This window comes from Zea mays, chromosome 4, assembly GCF_902167145.1.
Source record: "Zea mays cultivar B73 chromosome 4, Zm-B73-REFERENCE-NAM-5.0, whole genome shotgun sequence".
Lineage (NCBI taxonomy): Eukaryota > Viridiplantae > Streptophyta > Magnoliopsida > Poales > Poaceae > Zea > Zea mays.
In genome coordinates, this window is record NC_050099.1 from 58981967 (window position 1) to 59001291 (window position 19325).

Sequence of the window (19325 nt, forward strand, 5' to 3'; positions counted from 1 at the left end):
TAGGAATGTAGTGTACATGCATTACATGTTTATATTAAACTATACTCGGTTATATATGTTAGAGGATGGAGGACCATGAGTGGATGTACACGGGTCGTGTAGGAAGGAATGATGTCACCCCTGAATGGATTAGAAAGACCGATGCTTTCGTGGAACGGGCATATGGCGAAGCTGCTAGAGGACCGAGTCTAATCCAATGCCCGTGCTGCAAATGTGTCAACCGGAAAAGAAAATCAAAGAAGGCCATGGTAGAACATATTAGGAAGAATGGATTTACGCCGGACTATACTCGGTGGATCTTCCATGGTGAAGCGCATCGTACGGGAGAGGAGGTGTTGAGACAAAGCGTCGAGCATTATGATGCTGATGTGGGGGTAGCGGATATGTTGAACGACTATCATGAGGCATAGTTCGTCGAAGGATGTACAGAGGACGAGCCAGAGCCGACCGCAAAGGCGTTCTACGACATGTTTGGCGCGGCACAGAAGCCCCTTCATGGCTAGACAAAGGTTTCTCAACTGGATGCCATTGGGCGTGTAATGGCGTTCAAGTCGCAGTATAGCATGAGTCGAGACACATTCGATGGCTTGTTGACGGTTATTGGCAGCCTACTTCTAGAGGTTCACATTCTTCCAAAGAGCATGTACGAGGCACTGAAACTCCTTCGTGCACTCAAGATGACGTATGAGCAGATACGTGCTTGTCCGATGGGCTGCGTGATATTTAGGAAAGAATACGCGGAGGCAAAGTACTACTCGAAGTGTAAATCGTCTAGGTTCATGGATGAAGACTCTGGTGATGGACAGAAGAGGCAGCTCGACATCCCCGTGACAATCCTACACCACCTTCCATTCATACCGAGAATCCAGTGTCTATACATGACCGAGGAATCCATGAAACAGATGACATGGCACAAAAATAGCAAATGATACAATCCTGACAAGATGGTGCACGCATCCGATGGTGAAGCATGGAAACACTTTGATGTCATTCACAGTGAGAAAGTCGAAGAGGCTCGTAATGTACGTGTTGCGCTGGCCACAGATGGATTCAATCCCTTTGGGATGAGCGCTGCCCCGTACACATGTTGGCCCGTGTTTGTTATCCCAATCAATTTCCCCCTCGATGTGTGCTTTCAAAGGCAGAACATATTCATGTCGTTGATAATTCCCGGACACCCGGGCAATAAAATGGGCGTGTACATGGAGCCTTTGATTGATGAATTGGTACGTGCTTGGGAGGAAGGGGTATGGACGTATGACCAAGCTACGAAAGACAAACTTAAAAATGCATGTTTGGTACCAGTATTCCATGCATGACTTGCCGGCGTATGGGCTATTCTGTGTCTGGTTTGTTCAGGGAAAGTTCCCATGCCCGATTTGCTAGGAAGCTCTTAGGTTCATAAAGGGTGGCAAATATTCGTCGTTTGATAAACATCGACAATTTCTCCCTCCTGACCATCCATTCTGCCTAGACATCAAGAACTTTACGAAAGATGTCGTAGTGACAGACCGCCCACCTGCAATGATGACTAGTGTCAAAATTCGTCAACAGATAGATGGGCTCATGGCCAATCCAGAAGGTTGTTTTGTGGGATATGGTGAGCAGCATATGTGGATACATAAGTCGGGCTTGACTCGGCTCCCCTATTATGGTGACCTGCTCCTTCAACACAACATTGACGTGATGCACACTGAAACGAATGTTGCCGAAACACTTTGGGCAATAATTATGGACATTCCTGATAAATCAAAGGATGACGTAAAGGCCAGAGTGGATCTGGCAGCGTTATGTGATAGACCAAACCAAGAGATGAAGCCGCCTAGTGGTGGAAAGACATGGAGAAGGCCTAAGGACGATTTCGTCCTAAGTAGGGCCCAGAGGAAGGAAGTACATCAGTGGATCAAGATGTTGATGTTCCCTAATGGGTATGTAGCTAACCTGAGTAGGGGGTGAACTTATCTACATTGTGAGTCTTAGGGATGAAGAGTCATGACTTCCACATATGGATTGAATAGATTCTTCCTACGATGGTTCGAGGCTATGTCCCTGAGCATGTCTAGCTTGCGCTTACAGAGTTGAGCTATTTCTTCCGCTAGCTTTGTGCAAAAGAGTTATCTCGGACCGTGATTGCAGGCTTGGAAAGATTGACATCCATGTTACTGTGTAAGCTTGAAAAGATATTTCCACCGGGCTTCTTCAATCCAATGCAGAATTTGATTCTTCATCTCCCGTATGAGGCACGAATGGGGGGGGGCATGCAGGGACATTGGTGCTATCCAATTGAGAGATGTCTAAAGACTATTCGAAAGAAATGTAGAAATAAATGCAAAATCTAGGCTTGCATTGCAGAGGCATACATTCTAGAGGAGGTGTCAAACTTCACAACAACTTACTATGGTGACAAACTGCTGAGCGTGCATAATCCACCCCCTCGTTACAATGACGGCGAAAATGAATCGAACCTCAGCATATTTCGAGGCCAACTCGGAAGCGCAAGTGGTTCGACCACCAAGACCCTAAGACATGAAGAGTGACGCCATATCATGCTATATGTGTTGACCAACCTTGAAGAGGTGACGCTATACATGGTACAATTTCTTCATGAATTCTGGCGTCAATCAAGGGACACAACACCATAGGAATATGATACCCTTCTCTGAAAGGGTGCTAGAAATGGATTGCCTGATTTCATTTCCTGGTTCAAACATAAGGTACGTGATTAGTTTGTAAAAGAGATCCGTCTATGAACTCAATTTAGTGTCTTTTAACTTGTGAATACTTGCAGGGCCAAATAGATCCGTCTATCAGTGCTGAGTTGAGACAAATAGCCAATGGCTTTGCTTATAGGGTCAGGAAATATTCTATGTATGACGTCAATGGATACCATTTTTGCACAACAAGCTACGACCAAAGTCGACCCAATCGAAAAACAACGTGTTCTAGAGTCTTTACGCCCGGCCTTGACGATGTCGATTATTTTGGACGAATCGAAGAAATATATGAAATCAATTTTCATGGTTCCAAACCTCTTACTCCAGTGATATTCAAAGTCATTGGTTTGACTCTCAAGTGATGAGACAGACACATTCTAATCTTGGGATAGTCAAAATTTGACAAGATTCCACCTTATAGGAGACGATGTCTATAACGTGGACCAATAGGCCACACAAGTGTATTATCTCCCATATGCGTGCCAAACGAAAGAACATCTTAAGGGTTGGGATGTTGTGTATAAGGTATCGCTGCACAGTAAATTATCTGTTCCAAACGATGAAGATTATAACTTAGACCCAAACACATATGACAGAGAGTTCTTCCTAGAAGATGGGCTAGAAGAGCAGTTTGAGATAGACTTAACCTAAGCTATCAGAATGGAAGTAGATATTGAAATGGTTGTTGATGAGGAGGATGATGAGGTGTAAAATGAGAATGACTTAGTAATACTTGAAGGCAATGACATTAATGACGAAATGTGCCTTCAGATGGTGTTGACTATGAAATGGTTGATAGTGATGATGAGACTTATGATCCGGCTAACCCCGACACATATAAATATTATTTTTAATTGATGCAATGCTATATTTTTTTTATTTCGCACCTGTTTCTAAATACATCTTTTTTATATGTGCTTATTTGTTTACTCTTAATTGCAGGTTGTTGGACAAAGATGGTGGGCGCTGGGATGAGGACGAGGATGGGAGGAGGAGCACTCGCATGACGACGGAGGAGGCACAACCGGACGACGACGTCCAGCAGCAGGTGGAGCAGCAGGCCGCTGTTGATGCGGTGCAGCAGGATGACAACGACGCTCAGCAGGACGCCTCAGGTTCGAGGAACGTCTACATGCGAGGTCCTGCGAGTCTCCCTTAACGTCCCATACTTCGAGACAGGCGGCCGCTGATTCGGCCGGATGGGGAGAGGCATGTAACTTTATGGTCTCCATGCTTGTTCAAATTATGTGTTCAAATTCATAATATAAACTAATACTTTTTATTTATCACTTGGATATGTCTTGGAAGGTTATGGAGAATTCAGGGGGTCACGGCCGCAACCCCAATGGCATCCTCGGCCTTCTGTGCAGGGAACACTTCTCTGGACTGGTTGAGTACGCTGGAGTGATGGGCCCAGCCTACACCTTCGACCACTACGCCGTCGCCCCCGATGCAGTAGACCAGGACGGCAGGGAATTCAACAACAAGGCAGAGCGGGTGAAACAAGAGTTGTGGGTAAGTCTTACTATAATGTAAAATATGTCGCATTCGTTGCACATTCTTGAAATAATGTATGGATACATCATCTTTGTATGCAGGATTTCTTCAGATGTGAGGCTGGATACGAGGCTAGGGTGGATGTGGTGGCCACCACGAGATGTAAGAAGCTCGTCGTGGACATGCACTACGAGGCACAAATCCAGGCCATCGTCAGCTACCACGGCTCCATCCTTAGAGAGAAGGTGACAAAGCAGGAAGCCCAAACCATGTCGTTGACCAGGGACCAGTACTTGCAGGTAAATACAACACTTTAATATTCGTGATAAAATTTTTCCTTAATTTTATCTTCTGATATACAGTGTACTTGTTTTACTTTGTAGATGATTCCTTATTGGGGTGCCGCACATCCTTAGTGCTGGGAGCAGATGATGGATAGGTGGTGCTCGCCTGAGTGAGACGAGGCGCACAATGCTAGCCGGGAACGACGTCTGATGATGCAAGGTCCCTCCCACCATCAAGGCAGGCACAGCCTTGGCAAATATATAGAAGCATGGGTACGTCCTCTTTTTTATTTAGGTATATAGCACTGGATTTGATATTATTTCTAACTATCTCGTTGGTTTTCTTGCAGTCGGCGTCACATGGTAGCCAGCCTTGCTCCATCTTCTCAGCTTATGCTATGGCCCACAAGGGCAAGGTGACATCTGACGTCACCGACAACCCTGATGACGGGCCCGAGGCGTATAGCAACCCCACCGTCTACAGCCGCCTTCATGAGTACACTTCCATGGCACAAGAGGTCTATGGGCCAAATTACGATCTAAGGACTGAGGACATCGACGGAGATGTCCTCATGAGGGTCAGAGGAGGCAAGAGGCACAGACGGTATTGGATTGTCGACGGGGCAGTCGACTCGTCATCCACTCGCACTCTATCTCAGGTGTGAGCAAGGAGCATGAGCTCGAGCTTAGCAATACAACCTTGGTAGGATAGCTCACATCATCAAATACAACAACACCAGGTTAGTGCTTCTGTAACTCGTCATTCATTGATTTATATACCTTCTCTTTGAGTTATTATAACATTGGGTTGGAATATTGCAGGCCCAGCTAGAAGAAGAGAAGAGGGAACGACAGGAGATGGAGGAGCGAGAGGCCCGCTTGGTAGATCAGTAGAGGATGGTAGAGATGTTCTAGTACATGCAGAGCCTTGGCGCCACACAGGGATTTGCTCCACCACCTCCGTTGTTTCCTACAATTGACCCTGCTCAGTTCCATACTCTTGTGAGTATCAAAATTCTAGTCCTGCATGATATATATTTATCTGGTATAACACATGCAATCTCTTCTCTATGCAGTGACAATTTGAGGCGGCATCCAACAACCCTCATGGATCGCCCAGCCCATCGCCGCACCAGTCCAGTCGCCCACCTCGCTGATCATCTTCTCTTAGCTTGTGTGATAAACTTGTGAACTTATGTTTGTGAAAAACTTATGTTTTAGAGTTGTGTGATACTTATGTTGGTCAATCTTGGTATGAACATAGACATGTTTGTGAAAAACTTGTGACATTTGTGTTTTTTGTGAAATATGTAGTCTCTATTATGTATGTGATGATTATGTGATATATCTTTTGTTTGTTTGGATGGAATAGAAAAAACAAATTGAAATAGGGTATACTGGTCACTTTGTCGAGTGTAACACTCGACAAAGTGATTCTTTGCCGAGTGTCAAGGTCATAGCACTCGGCAAAGAAGGCACACCTGGGCATCGATGAAGCCTCTTTGCCGAGTATTGTGCCCTTGACACTCGGCAAAGAAGAAAGCTTTGCCGAGTGCCTTCTAGTGCACTCGGCAAAGGAACTGACAAAGGGGCCCGCTGGCAACCTCGTAGCCGAGTGCGAGTTTGGCGGACACTCGACAAAGAGGGAAACACTTTTCCGACTGTCACCTAATACACTCGGCAAAGGGATACTCTTTGCCGAGTGTCACCTAATACATCGGCAAAGGCTCCATCTTCGTTACCAGCGGCCGTGACGACGACTTTTCTTTGCCGAGTACCTTGTGACACACGACAAAGTCTTTGTCGAGTGCCCAATAAAAAGTACTCGGCAAATAAGCCGTTGCCGATGTACAGTTCGCCGAGCTCTCTTTGCCGAGTGTTTTCCAGGCTTTGCCGAGTGCTTCAGACACTCGGCAAAGAGGCTGATTTTAGTAGTGTGAATAGGTATCATGATTTATATGGTTGGTCATATCTATCTACCTTAAATGGTTGAGAAAAAAGATCAAGACAGTGTGATACAATCACGATACGGTATATCAGAAAGTCAGAAGAGTGAGAGTGTGCAGGACTTTTAATGTAATTTAGTTTTAGAACGTAAGAAGTTAGACAGTCAGAAGCGTGAGAGTGTGCATAAGTTTTAGAATGTGATTCAGGAGATTTAGAATGTAGAGTCTTGTGCCCTTTCAACTCTCCCATCCTCTGGTCTCCCGCTACTGCTTAGGTCTCCTGACTCGCCTTTATAAACTTCATCATGTAATCTGCTCTTCGTTTGCTTCTCAGCTGTTAGCCAAGCACTCTATTTCAGCACTTGTGTGTATGGGTTCTAAGAGAGCAGGCCTCTAAAATGAGTGCCATCCAAATGTTTATGTGCTCGGGTAAAAGTACAACAATCACATTTCTAGGGAGTGTTAGCGACATGATTGCTCGCTTCCTCCTCTTCTTCATGGTGATCAACACAACAATAACACTATGTTGCATCAACTTGCAATGTCTATCACTGGGCTTCTTATAAGTGGCTTGATGAGGACATCACCCCCATACAAATAATGTATGGGCTGACAACACGAGCATGTGCACGATAGCTAAATCTTCAGGTTCGTTCTTACCTAGTCAATTGTATTTTAGGGCTTACACTTTGTGCCATGGATGTTTTGATCATTAGGAACCTTGAAGAGGACCATCAAGGACCTAGGAAGTGCCAAGATGTCAAGGAGGAGAAGCTAGGACGTTCACACCAAGAGAAAGTCAAGTCTAACTCAACTGTGTCTCCACCTCGGAGTCCAGGACCCATCTGCACTAAAATGGATGCCTAGGATGCATCCGAACTCCGATTATGTTGGGATTTATATGGATGGAAAACTAAGGAGATGAGCTTTCCAACCAACTAGAACCACCTTAAAATTCATCTGGACTCAACAAGAATCATCGAAACAAGTCAGCATTTAGATTCTGTTTTGGTGTTGTGACACCGTTTGTTGGGCTATTAGGTCATGTATCGTATTAGGGCCTATTAGTTGTACCTCCAGGGGTTGTGCACACCCCTAACCTCAATTTTATCAGCAGCTACCACCACATCAGGGTTTTGGTTTTGCTTAGATCATATCTGTCATCGAACAGTAACGTCGTTCATCAGTTTGTGAGACCCCACCTGGTGATCAATATAGTTTTGATTGTTTTCTTCCTGTTCTTGCTTGTGTTCATGATTGCGCTTGCATGGATAAGTCTTCATGAAAAGGTCACTCATGTGCACGGGTGTAGGAAATGGTGACGCCTAAGAGGGTGGTGAATTATGAGTTCTAAAAACTTCTTCTAAACTAGGCCACAAATAAATTCCTATAACCAAACCTATGCAAATAAACAATCTAGAATGTGCAAACTAGATTTTGTCTAAGTGTTGCTATCTCTACCGCAATGCCTAAGATTCAGTCCTAAATAATCTAACTAGAAAGGAGAGATTGAAACTTAAATACTTAATATAAATGTGGAAGGTAAACAGCATGGTAGAGATGCAAACTCTCATGGATGATGCCGATATTTTTACTGAGGAATCCAAAACCACGCAAGGTTTTGACTAATCCTCGTTAGTGCCCCTACGCAAAGGGAAGCCCACACTAGGGCCAAGCACCTCGGTCGAGTAACTCCATAGAGAGCCACGGGCCTTCTCCACGCGCAAGTGGTGCTCCTCTTCCTGCTCCTCTTGGACGCTCCCCGTCGTGTCCACTATTGAGCTTCTGACTGAAACGACGCGAGCCTCGTTCCGTGACAGAACCTCCCAAGTCATTAGGCCCACCTATAGTTGTCCTTGTCCAACAGACCTCAGACAACCCTGCAGGTGCACCTGATCACTTGACAAGTTCGGTATCTGTATTCTTCACCTTGCCCAAGAGCGTTTCACCCGTCACGCAGATATTACAACACATCGGAGGGACGAGAATGCGGAAGCAGTTACAATAACTTACTTTATTTTAATGTATAGAAAGAGTAGTATTATTACAGACCAGAGCAAATATAAGAGTACTGGAGTAATATTATTACATAACTTGGGAGGCAAAAACCCCTCCCGATAAACAGTAAAAAGTTTTTCTTAAAGGAGGACACTTCCTCCTGAGGCTTCAGTCTTGATTTTCTTCCTTAGGCACCACCTTGGAACAAAAGCAACAAAAATTTGCTGCTTCCTCACCTAAAACAACATGGGACAAAGCCCTGAGTACGAAGTGTACTTTCGCAAGTCTTACCCGTCAAAATAAAAGACTCTCAAGGATATGTTGGCCTTTGGGAATCAAGGTATGGCTTATCAATAATCAAAGACCCTGTTTGCAGAAATGCTTACTAATAGTGGATCCTTAAAAGTCCAGTTTTATTAGCAAGTCAAGTCATTACCTGAGTTCTAGAGTTCTTTCTACCCTAGTTCAAGCACTTGACCTATACTAGCCAATTTCTTATCAATCCTTCTTGTTCACTGGATTGCTACGTGTAGGGCAGTGACCAAGTCTTCATGTCCAAGAAGTAACGACGATTTGAATCGATTAATACTCAGCTTAGGATCTACAATCACATGACATATGTAGAACTTAACCCTTGCATATGTCAACTCGCCACCGGGGTTCTTAAGACCAGATCAGGTTCACGCCAACCGAGAGCATAGATACACCACCATCCACCCTCTTGCCACGGAGGGTACATGCTACTCTCGCCATCTCTCCACTCCCATTGCGTGTTATCTTATTCGGGTATTCGTCTGCTCGAGGCAAAGCTTACCCATGATGAGGCATGTGACCAATTAAAGGGTCCTCGATCATCAAGCCTACATCGACAAGGTCCTTAATCGACTCAGACGGAGACACTACACTGAGACTCCCTTCTTGTGCAAGTCAACCGCCCGGTCTCAGCTTTATCATTTCAAACCCAAAGTTTGGTACCAAGCAGAGGTACATCTTTTTCGATGTTGAACCCATCACGACCATGATGGATCCATCATCAAGTTTTGAAAACATCCCACCCACTTGAAGCATCATCTTTTGTCAAAACAAAACATTTTGTTTGTCTAGATCAAAGCTAAGCATAATAAAACTTTTTTATAAAACAAGGGATTAAGGAGAAGTAATCAAATCCAAGGAAGGAACTGTAGCAACTGGTTTAGCACACAACTCCTATCACCTAATGCATCAAGCAAGTGAGAAAGATTTAAAATAGAAAGGAGGTGGAAAATGCACCGGGGCTTGCCTTGTGTTATAGGTGAAACAGGCTCTGCTCCACAGATATAAAAATAAAAGCAGTTCCCTGCCTGAGGTTCTTCAGGTGGTGGTGTAGTCCTTGCTTCTTCAACTTCTATCTCTTCTTCATTTTCTATATATAGCCATATATAATCATGAATGCTCATGTAATGCTTATGAAAATGCAAAGATAATGAAAATATATTATCTAAGGTCTTGAATATAATTTTCCTTCATGGATCTCCGGGAAACCAGGGTTTTTGGAGTCTATAGTGAAGTTCATGAGGCAGGAGACTAGGGTTTTGGGTTCTAGGTACTAAACATGGTCCAAATCATACCAAACTTTACCCAAGGCTTCTAAATAATATTTAAAGCTTATCTAAAAAGTTTGATGATTTTTCAAGTTATTAATTAATTTCTAAAATTCCAGGGTATGAGTTTTGGCTATTTTAAATACTCCATAATTCTTTATTTAGAGTAAAAATCCTAAAACTATTTTTATTAAATACTACAGAAAATCAGGAGTTTAGCAAAATTGGTCTGGTATTTTTAGCATTTTTCTACAATTTTCTAGGAATTCTCTAGACCTGGCAGAAAAAGAAAAAGAGAAAGGTGCTACAGTTTTGGGCTAAATCTGGCCCATGCCAAGGCGAAACGCGCCTCGCGCGCGCGCCCGCGCTGGCGGTTTTAGATAGAAGACCTTGGTGGTTTGAAAATCTAGTAAGGAACCCGCGCACTATTTGTTTGTCTCACTGACACATGCAAATACACCCCCACGCTTTTATTCCTTCACACCCCGAAGTCCACGACGTCGCACGGCGGAGAACCGAGCTTCGGCAAGCTCATACCGGCCACAATACTTAACGACCGGTGCTCTAATTAGGCTAAGACCTAATTCAACCCTTAAGAATTGTTTCCCCTCAATCAATTTCACTAGCGGAGCTCTAAATTATCCAGTCCACGGAGACAACACAGACAACAGATGAACAAACGTGTTCCCGGTGATCTGAGGTAGTCTAGTTCAATTAAATGGGTCGAGCAGCATTAGGAGAGCCTAAGGATGCTGATACGAGAGAGCAGAGAGTATGAACAAACCTAGAACAAGCTAGCCACGGCGAGGACGCTTTAACGGTGGCGGAAACTGATTTGGGGGAACTTTGAAATTGGCGCGCTCTAGTGGATGATTGAGGCACAAGTTGCTGGATTAGGTGCTTGACTACATAGCGGAGCCGAGGGTGTGCGCAATTTATAGCGTGCTTGAGCGGTGGCTGGTGAATTCGATGGAGACGCGTGGCAGTCAGAGAGGAGGAGGGGCACTGGCGCAAACGATTAGTGGCTTTCACCGTGGCGGACTCACCGGCGATCACCGGATATGCTTAACGCGACCAACTGCGATGTGGTAAGACGCCCGGGCACGTGGCGCATGGTCGGTAAGCGGCCAGCGCCGGCGAGGACCAATTCGGCTGACCGCAATCCAAGTGGGTGCGGCGAACTCCCCGTCGATCGGGTTCGAGTTTATCTGGCGCCAAGATCTTTACGTGGTCGTGATTATCTCCATACCAGAGGGCACGAATCGTAATGACGACGCGAATCACGGCGTGACGGTCACCGGCAGCGAGGGGCGATGTATCTGAAGATCTTCTTTAGTTACTGTACCATGGGAACCTTATTCAGAGCTCCTGACCGAGCATATTTGGGAATGATTTGCTCCAGAATTTATGTAACAACTTGATCCATCCTCTATATCAAAGTTGTTGAGCTACAATCCATCTTCAATTCTGTTATAGCATCCCTAGTCAAATTCTTATTGAATCCTACTCAAACTTGATCCTACAGTTCGGCCAGTGTCACTGGTGACCATGTTTCAGTTTAAAAGCTGACTGACAGCCCTACTTCAGATCTAATTATCTCCAAATTTCTCATGGCACCAAGGCTTACTTCCTATAGCAAAGTTGTTCTCCTATAGTAGCTCTAGACTTTTGATGTGTTGACCCTAGGCAAATTCCTAGTATTTTTAGATCTACAGAGCTCTAAAGTCAACTCTGTCCAACTGTTTTCAAACTTAGTCTTATAAGAAGAATTGAGTGGCTTTTTGCAATTAAGCCCAATTCATATCTTTTGACTTGGAATTCCTCATGTTGGGGGCCTTCGTCTTCCGATGGTCCTCAAAAACATGATTTAACAATGTTTCTGGAGTATAATACATGAATAGGTACTTTCGGACTTGGATCAGAACCACAGTGTGAAGAAACACAAAGAATACGAAGGTTGGCGCAGAGCCGAAGCTATGCGCAGGGGAGCTTCGGCATGACAGCAGAAAAGGAAACCGACTTAAAAGGGAAAAGGCTATTTAGACCTCGATGGATTACTATAGAGTCATTAGCAAATGTAAAGGGCATGGGTGTAGTTTTACATGGGTTGCGTCTCGTGCCTATAAATAGATGAACAGTGCTCCTGTACTGTTCACGCTGACTTGGCATTTGCTTTTACGTCACGCTTGTACTCTTACCTTCTTTCGAGCCGAAGGTACATTTGTAACTTTTTATCATTTCTATTTTTCCATAATAATAAAATAGAAATGAATTGATAATAATACATAATTTCCCATGTTATCTTTTATATCTCATATGTTTCTCTCTTCATTATTAAATGTTACGCTAGTGAAGGTATGTCCTTCATAACCTTCGTCCGAAAAGCATTATATCCCAAGAGAAATAATGCTTCGAAGGACGAAGGACTTTAACATTTAATATTTTTTGTGTTGCCTTGTTCTTAACTCATAGCATTTGAGAACAAGTCTCCAGTATTGGCGCCCACCTCCGGTGAATCCTTTTCGACCACCTTCGGCAAGCATTGACCTTCGTCATGCCACCGAAGAAAGCTTCAGCGATAGGGGCTGCCGCTCTGCAGCCGCTGGACCCAAATCAGGAGACCCTTTCTCTTCGAGAGGCCCGAAGCCAGAAGAGGAAATCCACCAGTCCAACACCCCAAGAGGACGAGTTGGACCAAGAAATCAGAAATATGGAGATGCTTCATCAGCAAGTGCAAAAGAAGATGGAGAAGATGGCTCGACTAGCTGACCTACAAAGGCAGATTAACGAAGCCACTAAAGAAGTACGTCACCTTGCTCAAGACAAGCAAGACCGAAGGCCCCAGCACAGGGAGCTTCATCAAGAGGGCTTGTTCAACGACGATGGATGGTATGATGATTTTAATCATGATACCTTTACTTTTGATGATGCTTCTCCCCTGGCAGCAGAACTGTAGGCCATCCCGTGGCCCCCATCATATAAGCCACCTCAGCTTCCAATGTATGATGGGCATTCAGACCCGAAGCAGTTTTTGATGAGTTATGAAGCAACCATATCTTCATACGGAGGCAATGCAGCTGTCATGGCCAAATCTTTCGTCATGGCAGTTAAGAATGTGGCCCAAACATGGTATTCTTCTCTTCGGCCAGGAACTATCACTTCATGGCAGAAGCTCAAAGACATGCTGGTGACAAGCTTCTAGGGCTTCCAGACGAAGCCAGTCACAGCTCAGGCTCTGTTTCAATGCATGCAAGATCACGAGGAGTATCTCTAGGCATACGTCCGAAGGTTCTTGCGTCTGAGAGCACAAGCACCTACAATGCCCAATGAAATTGTCATTGAGGCCATGATCAAGGGGCTTCGTCCAGGACCTACTGCCTAGTATCTTGCTAGAAAGCCTCCATAGACTTTGGAGAAGCTGCTTCAAAAGATGGATGGATACATCCGCGCTGATAATGACTTTCGTCAAAGAAGGGAGGAAGCCTACAGGTTCTCTGAAATGACCAGGGGCTTTGGAGGGAGAATCCATCCAAGGCACGTCAGATCAATCCATTCCACCCAGAATGACGACAGAGGAAGTCAGCAACAGAGGCCACAATATTCCTCGCAAGCTTCGGGGCAGCAACAAAGCTATCTTCGGCCGCCAGCTCCAAGGGGCAGAGGCGCCAAGGGCTTTGGAGGAAGGTTTGGGGATCAACATAGGAAAATTTATTGCTTATTCTATGGTGACGACAAGGGCCATACTACAAGGATGTGCCATGTCACCATTCAGAAACAGAAGGAAATAGCAGAAGCTGCAGCTCAGCAGAACGAGCCGAAGCAGGTCATGCATAATGCTTCATATCACTCACCCTACATACCAGAGTATGTGGGTAACCATCCTGCAGCGTCTGTTGCTTCGGCTAGTCAGCCACATGCATCCTGGCCACAGCCTCCACCTCCGCCACCACTACAACCTGCATATTCACGCGGCCAACAGGTAGAAGGGAGTGATTAGACCCATCAGCAGAGATACTTCAGGGAGGAGTCCGAAGCTCGCACAGTCAACAGTACTGTGCCAGAGTCGAAGCATATCTACTAAGAGATATCCTACCCCTGAATCAGTTTTTACATTCATTGTCATTTTCTTTCTTACTAAGGAACAATTATTGAAAAACCTAGTTTTCTTGTCGTTTTCAATTCCTTGTAATAACTTCGTTTTTACCATAGTGAAAATATATCTTCTCCATAGACTTACGGAGTCCAAAAAGTCGCCGAAGCACAAAAATTCGTTCTTAAGTCACAAGTATCTCTGAAGCGTTCTACGGAACGCAGCGTAAGTTTGACGAAGTCGTTCTACGGAACGCAGCGTAAGTTTGCCGAAGCTACAAAAAGTCGTTCCTAAGGGAGCACAGTGTAAGTTTTCTGCTCAAAAGTCGTTCCAAAGGGAATGCAGAGTCAAATACCGTCGAAATATAAGGCGAAGCGCGAAAAGTCAACGCGAATACCGTCGAAATAGAAGGCGAAGAAGTTCAAAAGACGTTCCTAAGGGAATGCAGAACTTACAGCAAAAAGTCAGCACTGATACACCGAAAAATAAACGGTGAAGCCGAAAAATAAACGACAAAGAGATTGTGTATTCTAAAATGGGGATGTGAGTGTGTGTCTTCGGCACAAAGTATCATTTTCGCATAGCATAACATCATCACATCATTTCACATAACATAACATCATACATCATATTGCATCAATGGCACAAGAAGGGGATATAATGTTGACCTTCGGAGAATGCTTCGAAAAAGTGAAATTGTGCTAAGGCACAAAATGAGTTTTGAAGAGATATAGCTTTATCAGCTCTGAAGTGGAGGAAAAAGTCTGTTATTGACGAAGTATCAGTGTTATGGTGACGCTTGGAGCATTTTTTATAAAACACTCTGATATCAAGGAAGAAAGTCTATTACTGACGAAGCATTAATGTTTCTGCGATGATTGGAGGATTTTTCACGAAGCATAAAAACTCTTCTTTACGAAGCATGAAAAGAAGGGAAAGTGTTTTTTCGCCGAAGGCTCAAAAACGATATGTACAATAAAAATTTCATGTATCACAAAGAAATGGATTACAAAGCCATTTACAAATTACATTAAGATCTCATGAGTACCAAATATTACAAGCATAGCCCAGCAAATTTTACATTAATATCCTGGCAATATTTTTACAATATCTATTCTTGTTTCAAAACTTTGTCTGCAGCTTCGGTCAGTAGTTGAGTAACGACTTCGTCCATAATGGTTTCAGCCATGCTAATAATTTTTGATGATTCTTTTGCCTCTACTTCGGCCAGTGGCTCGAAGGGCTCTAGGGGAGGAGATAGTTCAGCTGCGGTAGAAAACGTAAATTATTTCGAAGTCGCAAAAGTAAACATCAAAAGTAAAAATTGTTAAGTAATACCTATTCGTATCTCAAGCTCCACAGCCTTTTCAGCTGTTTTTGTCGCTTCTCTAGTGTCGTGAGTATCTTTTTCACTTTTCTTTATTATTTCGTGAGCCATCCCTCGACCGCCATTCTCCCAAATGTCAGTGAAAAATTTTCCGCCTATTAAGCTTGCCTCGGCCGAGGGATCCTTCGTATCATCAATGGAGAAAGCAGCTTCGGCTTGGGCCAAAGTTTTAACATGTTCGCACCCTGCTTTCTCCAAAATAGTTGCAACTCCCCTCACGCCAGAGAAGGCGCAGACATCCCCACGGCCACTCAAAACTTCCTCAAAAGCTTCGGCTTCACTGCTGATCCATTCAATTGGGCCCTCAGGATCGCCTCTTATGAAGTTGTCCTCGCTGGAATATGCGCCAACGTTGGCGAAGCTAGTTTTTATTTTCTTCACGCAGTCCATAGATTTTTCAAAGCATCTTTCCTTGGATGTGCGAAGTTCTTCAACGTCCTTCTCTAAATGATTTGGCCATTGTTCGCTAATTCCTCGTTTAGCTTCTGCAACTGCGCACTTCTCTTTAGCTTCGGCCAGTTGCTTCCAAAGGTCTTCAATCTCAATTTTTTGGGCTTCAGATTGGGTCTTAAAGTTAGCGTCATCCTTCTTTACTTTATCCACCAATGTAAGCAGAATTTTATCTTTTTCCAAAGCTTCGTTCCTCAGCTTAATAACCTCTGTTCGAAGGTTGTTGAAAGCAATAGTGTAGCTCTCGTCTTCGGCGTTCTTTTGCGCTCTCAAGGCGTTGCTAAGTATTAAACCCTATATGAAAAGAATTAGTATAAGAGCAAAAGAATAATTCAAAAATTATAAACTTCCAAATATACAATTTTCGTACCTTCAGACTGTTATATGCGAGGCTATCTGCAAGATCGTCCTTCGTCATAGCGCAGAGGCCAGCTTCAAGCTTCGGGAACCCCATACTTCTAGCCATCTCCCGGCAGACAGATAATTCTTTGTTGTCTGGGAGGCAGTATAAGAAGTCATCTTCGTTTGTGCCATTGAACACTAAGGCCCCTTTTGGATACTTCAGTTCTCGGGCATAGTGTTTAGCTTCAAAAATCTCTTCTTCAGATAATCTTTTTCCCGAAGCGTGTCGTACAATATAATCAAGTACTTCGGAAGATGCTTCGGGAGTAGAAGTGACAGTTTTTTCAGGCAGAATTTGTTTTGCAGCTTCTTTTTCCGTTTCCTTTTCTCCGGTTTCCAAGGATTTCTCCTTGGCGGGCTCTGAAGGCCCAGCTTCGGTCTCGACCTGGCTCTTTGTAGCTTCGGCTTCGGTTAGTTTTGTCTCAGTCTGCGTTTTTGAAGCTTCAGCAGTTTTCCCTGGAGTAGAGCTTGAAGTCTTTATCGTCTCCAGCACATCTAGTACGTTGACCATCCTTTTTCTCTTGGGGGTCGCTATAAGATCTTTTTGTGCCTTCGGCACTGTCACTTCTGCCGAAGGGCTTCTAACTTCTAATATCTTTGTTCTTTCGACCTCTATCTCTTCAATATTATCGGCCTTCGGCTCAGCTAATTTGGCCGATGATGCCTTCGGCATTGTAGCCGGCTCTTCAATCTTCTACGTAAGCGCAGGTTCTTTCGCTTCAGTAGCCAAAGAGGTCTCACCGCCAAATTCGGGCACTGTGGTCGATTCAATATAGCGCGGTCGGTGAGTAAGAACCTTCACCTTTCTCCTCTTCGGCGCGGGCTCACTCGGAGTAGCTGAAGTAACATCCTTCCCAGAAGTTGCACTCTTTCTCTTGTGCCCCCTTGGCAGGTAGTGGTAGTCAGGATACATAAATCCAATAGCATCAAAAACTCTGTTTAGCCTCTTCTTTTTCCGGCTCCCAAAGGTCGCAGATAATGCATTATCTTTCGCTTTGGAGTACGGCCCAAGCAGTTCATCACTTGTAGCTTCGATACATTTCAGCCAGTCATCATTTGGCTCATCAAATTTATCTCCATATCTAAAGGTGTATTTCAGTCGAACTAGCTCTCCTTTGCCAGTCTTAGTGACAGTCTCCTTCGGCATTTCCCACTTCTCTACAAGTGGCCATACTCTGAAGGCTATATGCTCCTGGATTAGACCCCTTGTCCCGATGAAAGCGCAAACTGTGCCGAAGGCCCTTCGGTATCCTTCGGCTGCCTCATCAATCTCTACCTTCGGTTTTCGGAGGCCGAAACGCTGACAGATGGGGCGCATGATGATCTCTTTAATATCTTCTCGTGCCTTTAAATCATTTTTCACATAGAACCATTCTTTCATCCAGTCCCCGGGCCATCTCTTATGAAAAGTTGGCACTGGGCAGCTTGAGCCAGAACGAGCAACGAAGCTATAGCAACCAAAATTGTTATGATACTGCTCTTTACCCTAGGGCTTCGTCTCATATAAAAGTTCGTGCATACTGCAGAAACTTTTTGCACTTGGCTCCAAGCCCTGACTCCTCACGGCCTAGACGAAGATTCCCATTCTTATGATTGCTTCGGGAGTAATTTGGTGAAGGAAAATCTGGTATATCTTTAAAACTTCAACTACAAATCTGCTTAAGGGGAACCGAAGCCCAGCTTTGAAAAAGTTTCGGAAGATCACGACTTCATTCTCTTCGGGAACAGGAGCAGTTATGTCTCCGTTGTCAGCCCTCACAATAGACATATCTCGAAAATATCTTCCCCTCATATTATCGAGATGACTCTGTTTAATAGTTGATTTTCTGAAAACTGCATGACTTGGTCGCCAGGGTTGATCTTCGGAGTCTTCGCCGCCACTTTCCACATCATAACTGTCGCTGTCACCAGTGTCTTCAGATAAGCCTTCTAAAATCTCCCTAGTAATTTTTTCTGTATTTGTCTTTGCTATTGATTCAATAAAGCCAGCAGTCTTCTCCTCAGAAAGCTTCTCCTCCTCGCTCAGCTTCGTCTCAGCAACAACTTTCTTATCTTGAGACATCTCTTCGAAAATGGTGAAAATGTGCTCTTAAAGCCGAAGCTTAGAAAATCTAAAAAACCAAGCAAGCATTGGTAGGCAAGAGCTAAAAATTGAGCAAGCAGAGCAGACGGCAAAAAGCGTGCCAAATGAGCTCGTGGTGTGCTCCTATTTATACATCTAGTGCATTGCAAAATGGAGGGCCCCGCTTGTCATTGATTGTTGCTATTATAGCAAAGGGAAGGTGTTTTTTCGGACCTTCGGCTTAGGGCCTTCGTCCATATTGCAATTTGAATTCGTTATTCTAACAAATTAACCTTGCGAGGGGCTACTATTGGGGGCCTTCATCTTCCGAAGGTCCTCAAAAACATGATTTAACAATGTTTCTGGAGTATAATACATGAATAGGTACTTTCGGACTTGGATCAGAACCACAGTGTGAAGAAGCACAAAGAATACGAAGGTTGGCGCAGAGCCGAAGCTATGCGCAGGGGAGCTTCGGCATGACAGCAGAAAAGGAAACCGACTTAAAAGGGAAAAGGCTATTTAGACCTCGATGGATTACTATAGAGTCATTAGCAAATGTAAAGGGCATGGGTGTAATTTTACATGGGCTGCGTCACGTGCCTATAAATAGATGAACAGTGCTCCTGTACTGTTCACGTTGACTTGGCATTTGCTTTTACGTCACGCTTGTACTCTTACCTTCTTTCGAGCTGAAGGTACATTTGTAACTTGTTATCATTTCTATTTTCCATAATAATAAAATAGAAATGAATTGATAATAATACATAATTGCCCATGTTATCTTTTATATCTCATATGATTCTCTCTTCATTATTAAATGTTACGCTAGTGAAGGTATGTCCTTCATAACCTTCGTCCAAAAAGCATTATATCCCAAGGGAAATAATGCTTCAAAGGACGAAGGACTTTAAC